This window comes from Coptis chinensis, chromosome 4 (assembly GCF_015680905.1).
Source record: "Coptis chinensis isolate HL-2020 chromosome 4, ASM1568090v1, whole genome shotgun sequence".
Lineage (NCBI taxonomy): Eukaryota > Viridiplantae > Streptophyta > Magnoliopsida > Ranunculales > Ranunculaceae > Coptis > Coptis chinensis.
The window spans coordinates 70,607,916-70,625,667 of record NC_141459.1 but is presented as its reverse complement, the minus strand read 5'-3'; the positions used below and the strand labels follow the sequence as shown (position 1 = coordinate 70,625,667).

The 17,752-nt window shown below is 37.5% G+C and overlaps 1 pseudogene; it reads left to right on the top strand.

Annotated features, from left to right (window-relative positions):
- The first annotated feature begins 1,117 nt into the window (after window positions 1–1,117).
- LOC147504622 (4,5-DOPA dioxygenase extradiol-like) lies at window positions 1,118–15,930 on the top strand (annotated as a pseudogene).
- Window positions 15,931–17,752: the final 1,822 nt, after the last annotated feature.

Here is a 17,752-nt window from a genome sequence, read left to right as displayed (position 1 = left end):
GCCATGTCATCCTGATGTTGCTAAAGTAGGGCGGCGGTAGCATCTTTCTGTTATTGAGAGAGGGTGTCGAGGGCAGCTTGGTGTTGCTGGGCTAAAGCAGATAGGGTGAGCTGATGTTCTTCAAGGAGCATTTCCCGCTGGCGACTCAGACGGTCGTTGACAGCATCCATATAGTGCTGGTGTGAAGATTCCGCGGACTGCAGTTCGTCCTGGGCCTTGAGTTTGGCTAAGTTAGCAGAGGCTAGCTCAGATTGAAGCCCTGCGTATGCAGCCTTCAAACTAGAAGGGTCGTTGACCTCTTTCTCCAAGGCAGCCAACTTGTTCTTGGTGCTGAGAAGACCACGGATCATGAAGGAAATGTCCAAGCTTACCTAGAAACAAAAATAGAGAGGTACAAAAAAAAAAAAAAAAAAATGAGAGAGGGGCTTACCCGTGCCCAGTTAGTATAAAAAGAGGTGCAGTGGGTGTCAAACAAACCCCCATCGGCGTAGGCGATGTCCCTAGGCAGATGGGTGTTGTAAAATAGGGAGGAGGCTACCGCCGCATTGTCTAAGGCGTAGTCAGCTGTGGATACTCGGAGGTTGCGCACATTTAAAATAGGGCAGAAGTCTTCCGCAGGGGCCGATTCAGAAATCGAAGCTGCCGGTGGAATCGGTTCTTTGCCAGGTCGGCGGCCGCATGGAGAAGAGACTGCGGGTGGAAGTGACGACGGGAAGGGGGCAGGTGCTTCAGATTCGGAGGTCCGCAGAACTACAGGGATTGACCCGTCAGAGGCTAAGGTCCGTTGTCGCTTGGACGGGGGCATTTCGGTAGAAGCCACTACCTCAGTTGGGGAAATCTCAGTCACCTAGCTCATCGTCCTCAGAGTCACTGTCAAAAAGCTTTTATTTATGGACGTCGGTGGGGGAGTGAAGAGAAGTATACTGGTCGTCCTAGTTGGAAATGGAGCGGTATGAAGGGATGTCTTCGGGCGCAAAGGTGGCGGGAGAGTCCTGAGATCTTATGGATTGAGAGGAGGTGCGAGGACGACGGTGGTGGGATGACGAAAGGTGGGATCTTTTTCGGGTAGGCGGGGAGGCTCTGGGTTTTCGCTCTTTTGGAGGGAGAGGGCGGTAAAATGGAGCTGAGAAGCCACGAAAGGTTTGTAGACAGGGAATTTGCAACAGCGGGGTGGCGGTGGTAGGGTGGATGCCGAGGTGACTGGCTTGAGTGGGACCAAGGTCTCGGAGTCTTTGGAAAATGGGATAAGATATGCCAGAGTAGAATTGGGATTTGGAGTCCCGACCGCCAACCTACAACACAGGGAAAAGCAGCGTGTTAGAGCATAATGGTAACAATGCAATAAGGAAGAAGAGAAAAACAAGGTTACTTACCGTGGGGGATGAAGGCAAGGTGGTTAAGATGTAAATCAGAAGGAAGGTCCACAGACAGAAATTGTCCTGATACATATAAAGGGTAATGGTGCCACACTTTGTCTAAGGATGTAATGCGGAGCAAGAGGGGTAGTTTCTGAGGGCGTACACAAAAAGACTGGTATCCTACGCCGACGTCTTTAGTGCTTTTCTTAAGGAAGTAGTGGGAGAAGGTGTCTCAGCTGGTGATTTTGGGCTCGCCGGTTCTATTGTATGCATTCACGGCATACATAGTCCTCCAAAAGTTTCCTATGCCTTGGCAGGGGGGATGTTGAAGTGATTGCACACCTCGACATCCAAGAAAGTGAGGGGCAGCCGTAGACTGACAATAATTTGACCCACTGTGACCACAAGGTGACCGGGGCGACGGGGAACTAAGTGCGGGTAGTGTGTGATGGATGGCATGTGCTCTAGAGTTATGTTGGCTGGGATGCTATAAGCAGCCCTAATAGCGTCTAAATTAGGGCGGCGACAACGTGAAGGTGGAGGAAGCAACGAGGCTGGGTGGCCGGAGGTGGAGAGGGCCGCTGTAGGGGCAGAGGGAGGCGGAGATGCTACTTAGGGTGAATGGGAAGTGGAAGAACCGCTGGAAGACCGAAGGAGCGCACGCAAGCCGAAAACAGATAGAAAGAGAGCAAAAATGGAGGAGCAGTGGAAAAGAGAAGATGAAGGGGCGGAATAAAATGAAAAAGAGGGAGAAGAAGGAAGTTTAAACAAAGGGAGGGCAAAGAGGTAATTATGGACATTGGGGAATTCGAGGAGTCGGGTAGACCGCCAACCATATTGAGACACGTGGAAGCGCGAGGTACGAGGGGGTCCTAAAAACGCGCGTGATGAGTGTAGTCCCATCACACACACAAATCGAGGAAAGGGAAACGTGCATAGTGAAAAGAGAGTATCCAGGAAAGTTCTTGACCCCGGATCCATTAACAGGACCGCGGAGTCGAGAAGGGGAATTTGTAGTGGCATAGTGTTGGAAGTTGGACTAGGTCAGTGGTGCAGCGGATAGGACGCAACATAAGAGGGAAAAGAGGGGAAGTACGAGATCAGTACCGCGGGACCCTAGACCACGACGTGGTATACGTACAGTATGAAGGAGAGCCATGCGATGATGCGATAGATGGACGGCCTAGAAAGGGAGGAGAGGTATATATAAAGAAGAGGTGGGATGAGAAAAAAGGAGGCCGCTAGGGAAAGGAAAGAGGGGAGAATAGTGAGAAGGAGAGAGAAAAAAGAGGAAAAAAAGTGATTGAGTGAGAGAGTGAGAGAGAGAGAAAGAGGGTCACTACAATATACTTGAATTAGTAACCACATTATCACCCCCAAAATAAAGCACAAATTCATTTACCAGGCTGCTACAGGCCATCGCTAGTTGGGCCACCATTCAATTTCACAAGTTTCATACTTTACAATTTAAAAAGAAAGAACATTACAAGCCAAGAATAAAAGTGCAACTGACAACATTATCAAATCAAGAATAAAGCACAAATTGTGATAAAAGAAACAACCTTCAAAAAATTCAGAAACCCATACCTTGCTTGATTTAAGTGGATATTTTCATTTGATAAAGGTAGAGTAGGTGTGAATACATAGAAATTATAACCACAATCAATTGAACTTCATATGTTCTTGGAAAAAAAAATTGGCATAGAACTCAAAAAATAAAAAAAAAATTAGTACGACAAGTTCAAAATCTAGAGACGAGAACCAACCTTATCTTCAAACCACAACACTAACTTTGGAAGAGCTAATGAACACTGATTAAAAAATCGAGTTCGACTAAAAACTTGACGGTTTTTGGAATTTCCAACCAATCAAAATTCTCTATCTGAAATAGGAAATCCTAACTTAGTGCGAACCCTAAGGCAAAGCGACCCAAGCGGTTGCTTTGGGTCACTAAACCAAAACAAAAAATAGGGGCCACACTAGGACAAAAAATAAACACACTATTTCAATTATACCCTCAATCCCTAAGAACCCAACTTCTTATTAAACTCTTTGGCAATACTTACCCCACTCGTTATAAACAATTAAAAAAAAACAAAAAACACTATACCAACTCACAATTATATATAAAACCCAAACTTTTCTCTATATCTAAAAATACAAATAAAACTCCTCTATCAAATAACAAAATCACTCACAGTCCTCGAGAACCCAACTCCTTATTAAACTCTTTGACAATACTTACCTGAGTCGTTACAAACAATTAAAAAACACTAAACCAACTCATAATTAAAAAACACAAACTTTTATCTGTATCTAAAAAAATAAATAAAACTCATCTGCCAAATAACAAAATAACTCACAATCCCCGAGAACCCAACCCTTTATTAAACTCTTTGGCAATACTTACCCCACTAGTTACAAACAATTAAAAAAACAAAAAACACTAAACCAACTCACACTTACGAAAACCCAAACTTTTATCTTTATCTAAAAAAAACAAATAAAACTCCTTTGTCAAATAACAAAATCACTCACAATCCCCGAGAACCCAACTCCTTATTAACTCTTTGACAATACTTACACCACTCATTACAAACAATTAAAAAAAACGAAAAACACTAATCCAACTCACAATTAAAAAACACAAACTTTTATCTATATCTAAAAAAACAAATAAAACTCCTCAGCCAAATAACAAAATCACTCACAATCCCCGAGAACCCAACTCTTTATTAAACTCTTTGGTCATACTTACCCCACTCGTTACAAACAATTAAAAAAAAAATATTAAACCAACTCACAATTAAAAAGCCCAAACTTTTATCTATATCTAAAAAAACAAATAAAACTCCTCTGTCAAGTAACAAAATCACTTCACTAGCTCTCTCTTGGATTATATTGATTAACACAAGTTAAAAAAATGATAACATTAACGCATATAGGGCCACATTCTATTGTCTTGCTTTAGGCCACCAAAATATCAGGGTTGACACTGCCCTAATGGCCAGAGTGAAGAGAGAGAGTCGTGGGAGATCGAACCTTCTTTTTTGTGTAGATGAGGCACAGAACGTGGTGGGTTGTGTTTGAAGTAGTTACTTTTCAGTGGAGTTGCGGCACGCGGGACCAAAAATTAAATGGGTCTTCTAATTTATCTAAAGGGTGTTTGTTTTTTGCTACTTATAAGTGTTTTACTACGTATAAGTGTCTGCTACTTATAAGCTTTTGTAAGTTTTTGTATGTCAAGTTTTCCCCTTACACTTCTGACACTTATAAGTATAAAAAATATACCAAATAAAAGATTTACCACTTATAAGTAGCTGAAAAACAAACACCCAAAAAAAAGTGGTCCACAACTTAAAGTGAGAATAAATAAGTAGTAGCGCTTACAAGTAATGAAAAACAAATACCCCCTAAGACGGTCACTTAAAGTTGGGGAGCATGTGTATGTGTTTTGGGGGAATATTCATAAATAATCCTCCACACATGTACCCTTTCGTAGAAAAAACATATTTGTGACAATTCTAGATTCGACAGTCACAAAAAACATTTCAAAACAGTCACAGAAGCCCATTTATGTACTAGTGTGCTTCCTAAATCTATTCTAGAAATTGTGGGTTTGTTGTCTAATTTTATGTGGTAATCTTAGCCATCACTGCAAAAGAAACTTCATAATTTAACTTCTCATCAAACTCGATCTTAGATTATCTAATAGTCATTTGGCTCTTAGATTCTTTAAGGAAGAAGGTTCAACATGATGGACCGCAAAGTTTAGAACAAAGTTGCATATTGCGGTCTTGTTTTCAGGATGGCTTCAAAGAAAGATTCACTATGGTCCAAATGGCAATGGATTTATAGTATTAAAAAAACAATTATTTTTTTACTATGAGGGCACCCAAGACTACTCTTGGGTTTGGAGGGGTAGGGGCTGGCTACCTTGACAGCTTCTCTCAGCCGTCAGATCTTTCCCAAATCTAAAGAAATCAACGGACAGATGTACTTCCAAACTTACAAAGGAAATGGTTGGGTGTAGATGGGTAATTGTACATTCTTTTCCATATTGAATTAGATTCTTGGGAGCAAAACCCACACCCTCTTCTTCTTCCTCAGTCTCTCATCGCCACTTTTTCACATAAACCACAACACATTTTCAGAAAAACCCACCACGACTACAAAGAACCCACCCACCACCATGTTTTTCTATTAAAACCTTCAACCGCTCTCGTTACCTAAAGAAAACAATTCAAGCTTGAAGTTTTTTTACCTTTTTGGTGAGTTATTTCTATTTTATTTTAGTGTATCAAGTGTATAACACCCCATTTTTTTTTTATATATATTTACTAGTACAATAAATAATAATAATAGATAAAACAAAAACAAAAAATAGGATAGATATTAGTTAAGGATAGGAAACCCCATATGTTAAAAGATAAATCTTCCTTCCTTGTTTTCGAGGGGTTTTAAAACAAAAAGGAGTTCACACGGAGAGTTTTTGGAACACATAGAGTTATACATAGAGAAAGAAAAAGAGTTTGACTGAGAGAGGAAAAGGAAGATTTTTCGGATAGATAGCTGATAGTCGGAGCTAATCACGGGTGAGTAGAGAATACATATTTCACTTCACTGAACATGAAATTTCTTACTCTTATCACTCTGACGGTCTGTTTTTGGTTTAATGACAAAGATATAAAGATATCAGTTTTCTGCTTTTCTGCTTATTTTAAGTTTGTGTTTTTCTGCTCACTCTGTATACGGCGGAATTGGAATACGTACTGTTGATCCTTTTGAATATTAAATCACTTTGATTATTGTTATCTACTGTCGATTATCCTGTTGAATATCATCTTGTCTAATTGTTAAAAATGGTTAACTGAATATATATTGATTTGTTGAGCTGTGGAAATGTTTGGATTATCTATGGGTTGTTGAATGATTTCGGTTGGTTGCTGTTTGAGTTGGGTATGTTCAGTTTTATGGGTTGTGTACTGTTGAAGCTGTTGAAACTCTGAAGAGCTCTGAAAGAGCATTAATGGCCGTCAAAAAATGTGATTGTGAGGATCAAGTTTGATTACACAATAGCGTTGGGCTTTTGGTTGGGGATTGAAACTGAGTGGTTTCGGTGTGGTTTGCTTGTGTTTGAGTGATGGTGAAGTTGTCATAGGAGCGTTAATGGCCTCAGATGCAATTTTGGGAGGAGTGAGGGAATCGAGATTTGAGGGTATAGGTAGTTTGGGTTTTTGGTAGGGATGAAAACCGATAGGTTTAATAGTGGTGGCGAGTGGTGGTTGTGGTAGCTGCCTTGGTGGTGGATGGTGGAGGTGCGATGCTGGCGAGGAAGATGAACAGTGAGAGTTTTTAGTTTTGTTGGGCTTGGGCCGAAACAGCTTTGTGGGCTTAAGGGTTTTGTTTAGAATCTCATTTGTGTGGGCTTAAGTTTTAGACTTTGGGCCTTAGTCCTTGGGTGTTTGGGTTAGATGAGTTTAGGACTGGTTAACTGTTGTTGACTAGGGTTAACTTTGACTAGTTGACCCGAGTTGACTTTGACTAGTTGACCAAGTTTGCCTTTTAACTTGGATTATGATTTGGTCTATTAGGATAGGTCTAGGGCTATAAGCGTGCTTGGCTTTATGCAAAGACTTTATATATATTCATGTATACGTGTATTTACTACTATGTGATATTTCAGTCTTTTATGATATACGACGCTATGACACTTAGACATCGATATATTAATAACGTGTAAACAATAATACAAGAAACAAGATAGTCCTCCATTATCTGAAATAATATATACAATAAAGTTCAATAGTGTTTTCAACAAATTTACCACACCCTTTTAGAATCTCTCCACGCCTCAAGTTTTGGAAATGAGATTTTATGACTGAAGATGTCATGTGATAGGTGGGCATTTATTGAATGTGCCATAAATGGCCCGTTAGCGTTATAACTGGGTATTCATTGATTGTGTTATGAATGACCCGGGTATTCATTGAATGTGGTGGGAATGACCTAAGGTACATAGGTACTAAAGGGTGGGTATGTAAGAAAAGTAATTGATTAATTAATAAGAGAAATTAATTTGATTGTGCGGGTGTGCTTGGACTTGCATTTGAATACTTATAGGTTATCTACATATGTTATTTAGAATTTCTAACTTCCATTTACAGAAGGGTAGGACTTAATAATATTTTGTGCAGGGATAGTGTCCTACCCTTATATAGAAGTGGATATCGGTAGGATTTAATTTAATTACTAAGTTATTAAGATGAGTTATTATAATGAGTTAATAGAATGGAAGTCTTGCTTGGGAAGAAACTATGTCGGTTGAAATGACGGAATTACCTGTCTTCCAAGCTGAGAATGATTAAGTTATGGGTACATATAAAGTGTGGTTTGGATAATTAAAGTATGGAAATGTTTTTATGTTGTTAGTCTACTCATACCAACAAATTCCATTTTGCTGACCCATATTTGCTTTGTTTTGGCAATGTGGGTGTGTTCTTGGGAACATAGGTGGAAGGTAGCGGAACCACGACGTTTGATTTGGATTCTTCCTTGGAGTAGTCTGGTAGTTTCTTTTATTAGGTCTGATTCTTATTGGAAGTATGTAATAACGTAGTTTCATATTCATATGACAAGAGAATACGATGTTGAAGACTTTTATTCTTAGAGTTGTTGATGTTTTATTGGGATGGAAGATAGTCTTTTAATAAAGTGATGGTTGAGAAATTTTGGAGATTTTTATTGTTAAGTTGATTATTTTATGATGTGGGTTTTCGGTTTTAGCATGTGTTGTATCCACCCCGTCATAGCCCGCGTTTTAGAGAATTGAATATAGCGATATTTGAGATATTTATATTTCAAATATTCACTTTGTAATTATTTAGAAATTCGGGCTGTGATAAAGTGTTTGGAAGAAACCCACCCACCCACCCACCTTTTACGTTTTTCAATTTTTCTAGTATTTGTGTGTGGTTAGTTTAATAGGCGCACACCTATAGATAGAGCACAACTAATAGGCGCATGCCCACCTTTAATTACTTGCATACGATTCTCAACCATAAACCCATATATGGTTATTTCATGTTTAATAACTTGTATTTGGTAAACATAAATTCAGTATTTAGTTTGTTAATTTTCATTTTTTTTTCCCCTAGGAAATGAGGTGCCCAATATGTGGAAGTTCAATATTTAAGAGAATCTCGGGAACCACAAGGAATCCTGGACGGCATTTCTCTATTTCTGAAAAAAAATTAGATTGTTTGTATGTCAATGAGAGATGTAGTTTCTTTAAATGGGTGGATGATAATGAAAAAAATTCTGGAAGCGCGTCGTCGTCGAATATCACTGATGAATTGAAATATAAAAATTCTTCTGCTCTAGCTCCACCATTTTTCCCAACTGAGAGTCGAGCTTCTATTTGTGCAAGGAGGATAATGAATGATTTGGAAATTCACTCAATCGGAATGCTAATATTTAAGTTGTTGTTGGTTTGTCTTCTCTTAGCGGTTTTGTGTATTATTAAGTGGCTGGTTAATGTGTTATTGTCTTAGATTGAAGTTTGAATGTATGTAAAGATCACTTTTTCCTGTAAATCAAGTTGAATTTTAAGAATTGTAAGTGTATTAGTTGAATATGTGGTATGTTTTTTCTGCTCATGTAGTTGTGCTTGTGATATGCGTACACTAGACATGGACTTGCATCAAATGCCACTTAATAATACACTAGACATGGACCTGGAAAAATAAATATATTATGTTGGAATTGCATTTCAATTATCGTTTACCTTCATAAAGTGTAGCATCAAATGTCGATGTATCCCCTACCAATGAGTCTTGCCCCCAAGCTCTTTTTTACAGAGAATGCAGTAGGTATTGGCGATATATATTTGAATCAAAATCCTGATACCAGCCCTTTCAGCCCTTTCACTAGAGCCACAAATGACAAGGGAAGTTGCACTAGTAGAAGAAGATCAAAATGTTTTCTGCTCTTTCCTTTGTCAACTCAGTGTTTTTGTCTTGGTAAACACAATCCTATCTAAACTGAAAGCAAATCAAAACTATCCTCAACATCTGCTGAAATCAGTGGACATTTACAAAAATAGATTATGTAAGCTCTTATAAAGCAACTATAAGCTCTTATTTCTCAGATATTCCAACTGTAAGTTCATGTAATCAACTGCATAGCTTATATAAATGATTTTTTATTTTTTATTTTTTGATAAATGGATGGTCTTCTGAAGCAACTGTAAAAGACAGTCATCCACAGACAACATCAATGCAAAAATAGACCTTCTTCAAAATAGCAAATTAAGACAGTAAGCTCCAATGGAATAAAAAATAGGATAGTTAATATAAAATCCTACAATTCAAAGAAACACCACAAACAACACCCAAAAAAACATGACAATAAGCACCCACTGGTACACTCCATGTCAATGAACATCTCTTAAAAAACTCATGGCACTCGACAAACATGTCATTCCACACTCTTGTTTTTTAATTTTTCTGGACAATTTCTGGACTCGTGCTTAGCAATCTTATTACAAGCTTTACACATTCTTCCTAGATTCTCTAAGGTTACCTCCCTAAGGCCTTTCATTCTCTCCGCCTTCTTCTTCCTCCCCTTCATTTGAGAAATGTTGGGATTCAAAATCAAAAGTTGAAAATAAGATTTAAGGGTTAAGAAAAAATAACATTTTTATCATTACAAAGATTAAAAAAAAAAAACAAACAAAATAAATTACCTGTGAGGTATCAACTATAGGCTCTTCAACTGGAGGTGCTTCATTATTCATTGTTGGTGATAGTTTCCTTGAGCTCCAAAACTCCAATAGAGATTTCACTCATCTTCTGAATAAAATATGCGTAAGTCTCAACACTAGTAGATGTAGCATAAGCCAATTAAGTAGCAACATTGATACAATGGGCAACTCTTAAAGGCTCACAATCTGCATGACCAGCCACTAGGCTACCATCAAACACCGCTCTATATGTGTTTGCATTTTGAGTCTACCGATTCAAAATAAAATGATTTGGAATCTCTTCGATGTCATTATGTTGAAAAAGTTTGAAAATGTGAGCACAAAGTAATCCTTCGAACTGAAAATTCTTACATACATAGTCACCATCCAAGGTTCCTCTATTAAAAGTCACTTTCCAAATTGAAGTTTGCTTGATATCCCTTGTCTTCATTGTATAAATTCTTGTTCCATGTATGTCTATCTCTTCTCCAACAATTCTATACTTCATCTTAGCCTTTTCTAAATGTTTCTTAAATTTATTGAAAACACTAATGGTATAAACTTTGCCTGCATGCTTGAGAAGGAAAGCATCCTTAGCCATAATGCGAGAAGTATGTTTGGTGCAGTAATCAGATTCCCTTTTATTCCTTGCTATCGATTCTAAAGACCTCTCGTTACCATGGACAAATTGCATAAGTATAGTCAACGAACTAATGAATTGATCATACTGAGAGTTCATTGATTCACTTCACCCAGTCGTATGCTGACCTTCACTTCTTTTTGTGTTTATGAGATGGTATATGGATGATGGTAGATAGATGATGTAGATGGATGATGGTCGTTGAACAAAATAGAAGCGTATCAAAACCTAATTATCCCTCAATAAGTAAAGGATGAGTAGGGTATCGTTCCACTTTTAAGTGTATGTTATATGAAGGACAGAACTGGAAAGGGGGTTTGAGGGATTAAAAACTATGATTATAAAGATTTTAGATTCTAATGCTAAACTAAACTAAACTAACTAAACTATTGAAAATTTATAAGAGAGGGAATTCAAGAGATTAGATCCACCAATACTTTTGATTTATGACCTTCTGCTTCATGGTTGTTCTTACAAGTAGACTACAATTAGGCAATCGAGCGAGTGTCGATGCCCTCTTGGACGAAACATCGTTAACAATTAACTCTACTTAAGGTTGTTTCTATGTTTATGCTATTAATATCTTCTTTCCTTTTATGTAAGCTCGGGCAACCATTCAATGTATTACCGAGAGCAACATCAAGGAGTACTTCCTAATAGGGCAGTCATTCAATGAATCACCACTTAAGGCAAACACAAAGAATACTTCCCCTAGGCAGTCACTCCCTGAGCTACCCTTTCTAAGGCAACATAAAGAATACTTTCCTAACTCTAAAGAACTATACTACTATAAGAAAAGTGAAGAACACTAGCATGATATTAATATTGCAAAACATAAACCCTATTCTATACTTTCATCCCTTGGTGTGGGCAATGGAACTAATAACTAAAAATATAAAGAACTAACCTGATTGAAGAACATCATGAACCAAAAGAATCATTAACCTTAAGCATCGGTTTTATCTCCTCCCTTGAAGGAGAAGATTAGTCTTCCATAAAGAAGGAAGAACACAAAAAATGAGAAGAAGAAGAGTCGAAGAACATAAGACTAGAAAGACTAACTTATCAAGACTCGACTAGTTAAAACCGAATCTTTTATTATTAATCTCTCTCTGCCTCAAGTTCTGGAGACAAGAATATAAGTGAATTGGCAAATTACATGAGGCACTTAGGTCATCTATTTATAGGGATTACAATGAGTTCTAGAAGCATTCCAAACCAGCATTTGTTTCCTAATACAAATCAACTTCTTTCAGAGTCCAACTTCGTCTCCAAAACTGAGAAGGTAGTGGCTAAAGTGTCGGTTCATGCATCTGGACGCACGATCCTTGCATCTCAGACGCGAGCATTGAGTCTGGACGCATGATCCTTGCATCTCAGACGCGAGCATTGAGTCTGGATACACGATCCTTGCGTCCCAAACGCAGAAGTCTATTTTCCCTCTTTTGCTTTATCCTTCTATCCTCTTTTACGGGCTTTGGTCCAAGCAACGAATCCTTTTGCCTTGGGCTTCCAAATAGGCTTTAAAATAGGTCCAAGTCGCATCTTTAATAACTTCAATTCCTTGGCCTTCTCTATGATTGTCCACGGGCTTCTCATGTGACCCTTAATGCTCTGAATTGCTCCGTTTTACCCCTTTTTCTCTAATATTTCACAAAACTCTCTTTTTCACCTGTAGAATCATAAAACATAACTTACAAACACTATTAGTCCACTAAGATGGCTAAACAAGAGGAATAATCGATGGTTAAATTGCACTTTTTGAGCACTTATCATATGCATACTAACAAAAAATATGTCATTGTGATAAGCCAGAACCCAAGACATATGATTTTTATATATTTTTGTCAACCAATCATTTTCAATCAAGTCATACTTCAATAGTAGTGCAGACCACCTATTTCAAAATCAACAATCCTAAATTACTTCCAATAATATATGTAAGCTCTGAACATAATGTATCGAGACTATGGTAAACAAAGGACAATTTCTCATTAAATTTCTGCATAATGTGCTAAAGACAGAATTGATGTTGAGTAGTAGGGAAACCCTTCTAACTGCTGCAGTCATCGCTAAATCTTGGTCAGTAAGAATTGAAGTTAGTGGACGGCCACCCATAGCTCCAAGCCATGTCTCAAACAACCATACAAATGTTTCTTCTGTCTCATCAAGCAACAAAGCACAACCAAACTGAATAGACAGCATGTGGTGGTTGACTCCAGTAAAAGAGGCAAAATGCATAGCGTAAACATTAGTTATATATGTTGTATCAAAAGATATAACCTCCCCAAAGTACTCATATTGGACACGAGACCTTCCATCAACCCAAAAAAAAATTACTACAACACCTTTTGTATCTAATTGAACGACATAGTAGAACTAAGGATTTTCAGCACGGTTTTGCCTAAAATAGTGAAGTACAATAGTAGCATCATTGTCTTTAGGCATTTTTCTCATCAAATCGTAATGGTGGTTCCAACAATGCATTCTCCTAAACCCAATCTCCTCCCCATGGAAAATGTTTGCCATTTTCCCTAAAGGTAGTTGTCATGAAAACCCTCTGTCAAACACTTCGCAGCTTCAGGCATATTTTTGTTACCTTTCATATACTGCCTCTTTGATGGAGTGACGAAACTGGGGCTATGGTCGTTTGCAGCCAAGCTCACATCATATATATTTCTAAGTTTTCTTTTTGTAACTCGCATTCTAGCTTGGCAACCACACCTAACAGTCGAAGTATTTCTCAAAGCTACACCTTCACTTTCTTCTTCCTTGTTATGGACCCCCTCACGTTAGCAAACCAATTAATAGACAACTAACTAGAAGGCAATTCCACCACCACCCCCGTTTGTTTTTTTATCTATAGTCCGAACACAAATCTCAAATCCCTCCTGTTTACCAAACTCTCTATAGTAAGTCTTTGCTTCATCAACAATATTAAACTTCATACCTAAGTGCGGAGCAACTAATGTCTCAATGTCTTTAGTTTGGGAATCCGTACAACGATAATATTACCCATCAACAACTCCAACATTCCCTTCCATTTCTAGCAAAAACAAAAAGCGAGAAAAATATCAAACGACGTAATACTCAAATAAATGCAGAACCATAACAAAATAAATATCAAGCGACTCCCATATTAAATTGCTAATTTTAACTCTTAAAAAAAAATTAAATAGTAATTAAAGGTGGGTGTGCGCCTATTAGTTGCGCTCTATCTATAGGCGTGTGCCTATTAAACTAACCACACACAAATACTAGAAAAAATGAAAAATGTGAAAAGTGGGCGGGTGGGTTTCTTCCAAACACTTGATACACTAAAATAAAATAAAAATAATTCACCGAAAAGGTAAAAAACTTCAAGCTTGAATTGTTTTCTTTAGGTGTGGAGAGCGGTCAAAGATTTTAACAGAAAAACATGGTGGTGGGTGGGTTCTCTATAGTGGTGGTGGGTTTCTATGAAAATGTGGATGTGGGTTTATGTGAAAAAGTGGTCATGAGAGACTGAGGAAGAAGAAGAGGGTGTGGGTTTTGCTCCCAAGAATCTAATTCAATCTGGAAAAGAATCTAACCATTTCCTTTGTAATTTTGAAAGTACATCTGTCAGTTGATTTCTTTAGATATGGGAAAGATCTGACGACTGAGAGAAGCGGTCAAGATGGTCTGTCATTTGGAGTTGTCAAGGTAGCCAGCATATATATATATATGGGCTGGCTACGTCGACATACAGAAATGACATACGAAATTGACATATGCAATCCAAAAACTAACTTGCACATTGTTCTAAGGGCTAATTTTTGGTAGATATTATCTACCTACCATAGATAGTATCTCCACAAAAAATTAGCTCAATCGGATGTGTCTAGTCTTGTCAAAAGAGTGTTAAAAGAGTGTTAAAATTCTGAACCGTCAGATAAATTTCTAATTTGAACTCAATTTTTGGTAGGATTAGACATGTTTAAAGGAGCTGATTTTTTGTGGAGATGATCTCCATGTTGTGGAGATCACATCTCTATAAAATCAGCTTTTAGTTCATTATGTAAGTAGGTAGGATTGCGTATGTCAATTATGTATGTCATTTCTGTATGTCGACGTAGCCAGCCTGATATATATATATATAATAAAGCACCTTGGTCTTTTTATATCGAGCGGTCAGGGAGAAAATAGTTTTGGGATGATCCTACAGTGATAAATCACTTTCTTTTAAGAGTCCTACTTACTCTAAAAAAATCACCATCTGGGCATTGGGAGACTTCAGAACCGACAGTGAACATCATAAATGGTCCCAATGACACAATCTATGATTTTTATGGTTTTCATAAATCCATGTATCAGGTGCGTTAATCCAATGAACCATGACCAGACTTAATTTTCAATCCTTTAATTCAATATTATGTTTTGCCACATTGCTCTTCATAAAGGGTTCATTGTCTTATATACAATTGAATAGTTATGGCTGGTGAGATAAGGTAGACTGTTCGGGTCCAGATTAAGTACCCTGCACCAGGTGCAGCAGACCAGCAATAAGAGTAAAGGAGTTGTTGATAGCGAGCGGCTTTAAACTCGTAAATGTAGAAAAAGGACGCAAACTCGACCATGGTGCTTGGGTGCCCACCATGCTCATGTATCCCAATGCCGACATTCCAGTGTGTCAACTTTCTATCCAAACCAACAAGGATGGAACCTATCACTATAACATGGGCAAGGCATTGGCTCCTCTTAGAGAAGAAGGGGTACTTATATTTGGATCAAGAAGTGTTACACAACTTAAGAGAAATGGGTATGAGTAACGGTCATGTTGTTTCTTTGGCTGAAGTCTTTGATACATGGCTCAAAGAGTCTCTATTAAATGGAAGGTAACTGCACTCAAAATCTAAGTTTTTCCATTGATTATTTAGAAAAAATATGGAGATAGAGAAAAACATTGTTGGTAACTTATGTTCATAAACAAGGGGACCTCTATAATTATATGTTGAGCTTGGAAAGGATTGTTTTGCAGATACGAAGATGTGAACCATTACGAAAAGAAGGTCCCATATGGCAAAAAGGCACACCCCCACCCAGATCATTTTTACCCTTTACACGTAGCACTTGGGGCTGCAGGGGACAAGTCTAAGGCAGAACAGATACATCATAGTTGGAGCCTTGGTTCAATTTATTATGCCTCTTACCGTTTCACGACAAATTGATCATTCACGGATGCACTTTCGACAATCGTATTTGTTCCTGATGACAATAAAAATTGACCATTTGAAAGATTATATGTATGTAATTATTGTCATCTCATTTGTTTCTAGAGAAACCAATGAGAAAAGGCTCCAAATCAATTTTACTTTTCCCCTTACAAGAATCAAATCAATTAAGTAGGTAAATGGAATGGGACGACGAAGGTTGCTATATAAGTTCTTTATAAAAACATCTATTCTGATCCAGCTAGCATGTAAGTTTTTTCTTTACCAGTTTTACATTTTCAAACATTTATCTTGATTTTTTTTTCGTAGTATTGAGATGACAGACAAAACAAATAGCTTCAAATCTAACCTTTAGAAAGCAGCTACTATAAGTTCACTGGTTCTAATTTTGAAAAGCTTAAATTCCATTTAATATGACGAATTAAATATCAACTTCAGCATCAAGTAAAATATACGAGCTTGAAGAAGATGATTGGCTGCTGAAATAAATTTAATCATACACTAAGAAAACACACATCATAGTCTTAAGGGGCATCTTGCTTGAGATATCTATAAATGCTTCTTATGTCATATGCAGGGAGCGTAATTGATTGCATTGGAGCTTCTTAGCAGGGGCAGCAAGACAATAACATATTCATCACCATTTGCCCACCACTTGGTTTGGTGAAGATTAAGTTTTATGATGCTTTTAAAAGTGATGGTTATCATGATACTCTAGCTGTGGCTGAAAAGGACAATGAAGGAAGCTTTCAAGGTGCTCGCTCAAGAAAGAAGAAGGATAATACGTCTGCATAAGCAAAATTACTAGATGCTGAGCCAGCAGGGGAATTTTCACACCAGAAATAATGGAACAGTACTTTTAATGAAGGGGATGCCAAACAAGTTATAGACGCATGTAAGGATGGAGCTGACAATGCACCATGGAGGTGGAGACCAATGCTTACAAATATATTTTTTTAATAAATTTAATCTCTCTGTAATGAACTTCATTTCTTTTAGACATACCCTTAGAGCATGTAACATGCTTGCTCAAAAACACTTGTTGCTTAGGCATCCAAGAGTGGACCTGTAGAGTTATTTTTGTATTGCAATGACTTCTTAATTTTTTTGATAAATGAATGAATTTGATGCATATGTTTATATAACAAAGGTCATCCTAATCCAAAACAATCTAAGTAGCATACACCGTCCATAAGCACTCAATATTAATTTTGTAAATAATGGTTATTAGATTTTTGTGTTTTTTTTGCAGCTTTTAATTTAATTAATAAAAAAAAATGAATAACTTTATGACTCAAGTGGCGTAGCCACGGATTAATTTCTAGTATATATATATATAATAGGACTATTATATTTGAGTGGCGGTCAGGATTTAATATGGGGAAAACTATGTGGTGGCTGAGATTGAATCTTAATCTTACCACCTCAAGATCAGTGTTGAAAATAAAGCAAGAGAAATTTTGTTAGGAGACAAAGACTTAATGAAATCTTTTTTTGTGGAGAAAATCAATTTGTAAGGAAGAAAGGCTACGTTTTAGGAAGCAAAGATATCAGACACCGATTTGTCAGGATGGAACAAAATAAAATATGAATTTCATACGGACTTTAGTACCATTTTTTTAGGAAAATATAAATCTATATATCTTAAGGAAAACGATGGTGGTTCAGTTAACAGTATAGGAGTGGTAAACACTAAACACATATGCATTAGTTATGTATTAAATTTGGTCATTTAAACCCTTATTAAATGATACCCAAATTCAAAAAAAAAAAAAAAAGATACGTTTACAGACGTTACATGCATGGGTTCAACATCGAA